We start from the raw sequence: 5,000 nt of genomic DNA, 5'->3' as shown, positions 1-5,000 counted from the left end.
CCACAGATAAATGTGGATGGGATATATATACTATTTTATTTCTGCCAGGATTGGAATAAAGGAATGGAATTTGTTTTTTTTTATTTCTTTTTTGCTTAAGAAAGGATTTTTCGTTCGGCAGGCAATCTGTTTTACTTGTTTTTTGTTTATGTTTATACATACACATATACATATGCATACACACACATATATAGATATATACCTACATACATATACATATATATTATGTATATTTATATATTTGTATAAATAAAACACACATATATATATATATATATATATATATATATATATATATATATATATATATATATATATATATGTATGTATGTATGTATACTGTATGTATAGATGAGAGAGAGAGAGAGAGAGAGAGAGAGAGAGAGAGAGAGAGAGAGAGAGAGAGAGAGCCTTCAAAAAATATGAGAAATCATAATCACTAAATAAAACCTTCAAGAAAAGCTAATCAAATTAAACGAAAACTAAAATGAGAATATCTATGTTCCCAATGCCATCATCGTACACAGTTGCATGCTAGAGAGAGAGAGAGAGAGAGAGAGAGAGAGAGAGAGAGAGAGGAGAGAGAGAGAGAGAGAGAGCCTTCAAAAAATATGAGAAATCATAATCACTAAATAAAACCTTCAAGAAAAGTTAATTAAATTAAACGAAAACTAAAATGAGAATATCTATGTTCCCAATGCCATCATCGTACACAGTTGCATGCTAGAGAGAGAGAGAGAGAGAGAGAGAGAGAGAGAGAGAGAGAGAGAGAGAGAGAGAGAGAGAGAGAGAAGTCAATAACAAGACCAGTTTTCCATTACCCTGAATCTGAGGAGATGGGAGAGACAGACCTGAGTTCTTCCTGGAATGCATTTGTCATTCCCTTGTCAACCTTTCTCTCTCTCTCTCTATCTCTTTTTTCTCTTTATTTTCTCTCTTTTTCCGGTGTTTTCTTCATCGTAAATACAGCGTGTTTGTGTCCCTGTTCTGTTTTTGTAACTAGAGTTTAACAATAAAATTAACATTAGAACTTAATTGATCTTGTTAAATTTTGTATAACATACAAGTGTCTCTCTCACCTAATTAAAATGAGAATATTACCAATAAAATTAACATGAATTTAAAATAATTCATCTTGTTAAATTCTCTATTACAACATACAAGTCTATCTTTCACCTAATTAAAATTAGAATATTAACAATAAAATTAAGATGAATTTAACCTAATTTATTTTGTTAAATTCTATATAGCATACTAGTCTATCTTTCACCTAATTAAAATTAGAATATTAACAATAAAATTAACATGAACTTAACCTAATTCATCTTGTTAAATTCTCTATTATAACATACAAGTCTATCTTTCACCTAATTAAAATTAGAATATAACTATAAAATTAACATGAATTTAACCTAATTCATCTTATTAAATTCAATATAAAACATACCAGCCCTTTCGCCTAACTGTAATTAAATATAAATGTAAAAATTAACATCAGTCTAACGTAATAGATCTTGTTAAATTCGCTAGGATAATATTCCCTGTTAAACTTTGGGATATTATACCTGCTTTTATTTTTCCCATGTGGTTTGACTCAGAAATTCAGACAGATAGAAGGGTAGGTAGGAGAAGAGCAGTGGTAATACCCGCCTTTATTTAAGCTCTGGCTAGAACAAGGTATTATACATTCACCTTCAAACGCTAATGGAAGTCATTTACATATAAGAATTGGATTCTGTTTACACAGTTGATAATTCTCTCTCTCTCTCTCTCTCTCTCTCTCTCTCTCTCTCTCTCTCTCTCTCTCTCTCTCTCTCTGCTTCAGTGTTCTTTTATGACCAAAGCTTAATCACAATAATGGATCAGTACGCCAGTTAGCCCTGACGAACGGAAACTAACCTTGTAATCTTGTATTATTGCTCTCTCTCTCTCTCTCTCTAGTCCAGCCACTGCACAATAGCTATCATAATGATTAAATAGTTCAATTCACCCCTTTACCTGTCACTCTGAGGACAAATCCTAATGTTCCACGTTCATTGTTGCCTGTTAGACATGTATTCATTCTCTCTCTCTCTCTCTCTCTCTCTCTCTCTCTCTCTCTCTCTCTCTCTCTCTCTCACTTGCATAAAGTATAAACTCAGGGGAGTCTGACGTTATACAGAAATGTAAATCTCACTCTCTCTCTCTCTCTCTCTCTCTCTCTCTCTCTCCAGTCCAGCAGCAAGCAGCTAAATAATTATACAGTATAATAATAATAATAATAATAATAATAATAATAATAATAATAATAATAATAATAATAATAAATGAAGGCTTTATTTCACATAATATAAATATATAATATATGTATATTAATATATATATATATATATATATATATATATATATATATATATATATATGTATATATATATCTCTAAATATGTAAGTATATACATATAAACACATTTACATATACATACAAAAGTACTCTTACCATTTAACCCAAAGCAACAAGGATGATTACCTAACCACCCACCTCTCTCTCTCTCTCTCTCTCTCTCTCTCTCTCTCTCTCTCTCTCTCTCTCTCTCTCTCCAATACAGCGAAACAATTAACCTGAAACTCGACCTCTCATTCACCTGCGTACTCCGGCGATTATGAAACATAAGTAAGTGAGTATTCGCCCACAAAACGCCATTCCAGTTATTCCTGCAATTACCTCGATTCCAGGATTGGAATGGGAGTAGCAGGAATTAAATTCATTAAGTAAGAAACGAAGGGCTGGGTGCCTAATTCGTCTGGGAATTGAGAATTAGGTAATGGTTCCGTAACGGCTGGGAAAGTAGGTTGTGAGGGATTTTACTGTCTGGGGGAAATTTGATTCGTGTTGAGGTGTGATGATAATAATAATAATAATAATAATAATAATAATAATAATAATAATAATAATGATAATATCTCTAGATTTGTGCTAATAATAATAATAATTAACAATAGTAATTAACAATAATAAAAATATAGCAAAGAATAATAATAATAATAATAATAATAATAATAATAATAATAATAATAATAATAATAATAATAATAATAGATCGAGATTTGTGCTAATAATAAAAAACATAATAATAATGAAATTACAATAACAATAATAATTAGCAATAATAAAAATAATATAGCAAGGAATAATAATAATAATAATAATAATAATAATAATAATAATAATAATTACCTCACAAGACTAAAACAAACCATAGTTTCTCTCTCTCTCTCTCTCTCTCTCTCTCTCTCTAGTTTATTTTCCCCAATTTCAGGGGGCGGGGGAGGGGGGCACAGGACCCTAAATGCATGCCATGACTGGGCATTAAATATATCCGGAAAATACCCTTTTCCACAGAAAGTTTTCTCTTTCCCTGAGAACCTTGATTGCAAAACAGTGAGCGGATGTCTAATTGTTAAGAGTAGGGATTAGGGATTAGGGATTGGGAGAGGGAGAAGGGATTAATGGGGGTGGGGGAGGGAGGGGAATGATTTGAGAGGAAGCAATGAATACCTTCCTTGGAATGACCAAGAAGGCTGGGCCAGTTAACTTTTTCGGGAGTCTCGAATTCCAAATGAGGGCCGGTGATCTGGCAGGCTTCTAATTTCTCCAGAATTTATTTTTGTGTAAGTTTTTGGGAAAGCATTTTAATAATAATAATAATAATAATAATAATAATAATAATAATAATAATAATAATAATAATAATAATAATAATAATAAATACCTAATTTCTCAAGAATTTATATAAGTTAAGGGAACGAATTTTAATAATACTACACTAAATAATAATAATAATAATAATAATAATAATAATAATAATAATAATAATAATAATAATAATAATAATAATAATAATAACTCCATATCATATATATATATATATATATATATATATATATATATATATATATATATATATATATATATATATATATATATATATATATATATATATATATATATATATATATATATATATATATATATATATATATATATATATATACATACATACATACACACACACAAGCACGTACCTAACAGACCAGTGTCATAAAGTATCTTTCTCTCTTTCCTACAGACATAACATAGCGGACAGCTGGAGTCTGGAAGACCGGCTGTAAACGATAATGGACACTTTAAAAATTTCCTGCTTGAGTTTAATGGGAGATGCTCCGAAAAGTAATAACGAGAGAGAGAGAGAGAGAGAGAGAGAGAGAGAGAGAGAGAGAGAGAGAGAGAGAGAGAGAGAGAGAGAGAGAGAGGCTTTACCTAAATATTAAGGCATACAGCATCCCAAAGTAATATTTAACATTTAATATTAAAAAAAAAACATTCTTTGTACTTTACTTAAACACTTATGGGCAATTATCTAAGTAACACTCGCTACAGGCCTACAGCTACAGACACCTGAATTTTGTAGACACTTTTCCCGCTTAATACTTAACACTTGATGTGCTAAACTTACTTATATTTCCTAAGTAATATCGGATATTATAACCGCGTAAATATATATTTTTACATAAATCATTTTTTGTACAGCCTGCTAAATTCTACATAATTCTACAGGTAATACAAAATTAGGTCGCTTACTTATATCTTAACAAGTAATTTTTAAAATAAAAAGCTTTTTAAACTCGCTGATTTTTTACACTTCCAAGAAAACATATAGGAGGCTAATTTAATTTTTAAAAATCTCTACAGTCTACAAAATCCTACAGAAAATACAATATTAGATAGTTTAAATACATCTACATGCTTAAATACACCAGCCATGTTCTTAATCCCAGAAAAAAAACAGAAAAAACACACAAACACTTACAAAAACAGGCGAAAACAAACTGTTTTCATAAACACGACACTTTGGAGGAAAGCAACTTTCCCTGCGGGATGCGTGACGTCACACTTGACGCAGCTAGACAGAGCCACCTGTTGGGAGTTATGGCAACTATAGTAGATGAACTTCTGTTTACAG

General features: G+C 30.5%; 1 protein-coding gene across 2 annotated transcripts in view; it reads right to left on the bottom strand.

Annotated features, from left to right (window-relative positions):
* The window catches only part of LOC136855955 (zinc finger protein 26-like), a 287,328-nt gene that overhangs the window by 138,457 nt on the left and 143,871 nt on the right, over positions 1-5,000 (bottom strand). For both annotated transcript variants that reach the window (XM_067133498.1, XM_067133499.1), the window contains exon 2: positions 4,848-4,954. The gene's annotated coding sequence lies outside the window, so the exon portion shown is untranslated. The remainder of the gene's footprint in view (positions 1-4,847; positions 4,955-5,000) is intronic.

The sequence above is a fragment of the Macrobrachium rosenbergii genome, chromosome 33 (genome assembly GCF_040412425.1).
Source record: "Macrobrachium rosenbergii isolate ZJJX-2024 chromosome 33, ASM4041242v1, whole genome shotgun sequence".
In the NCBI taxonomy this organism is placed as follows: Eukaryota; Metazoa; Arthropoda; class Malacostraca; order Decapoda; family Palaemonidae; genus Macrobrachium; species Macrobrachium rosenbergii.
Note: the sequence above shows the minus strand (reverse complement) of the source record. Positions and strands in the feature narration are given on the sequence as shown.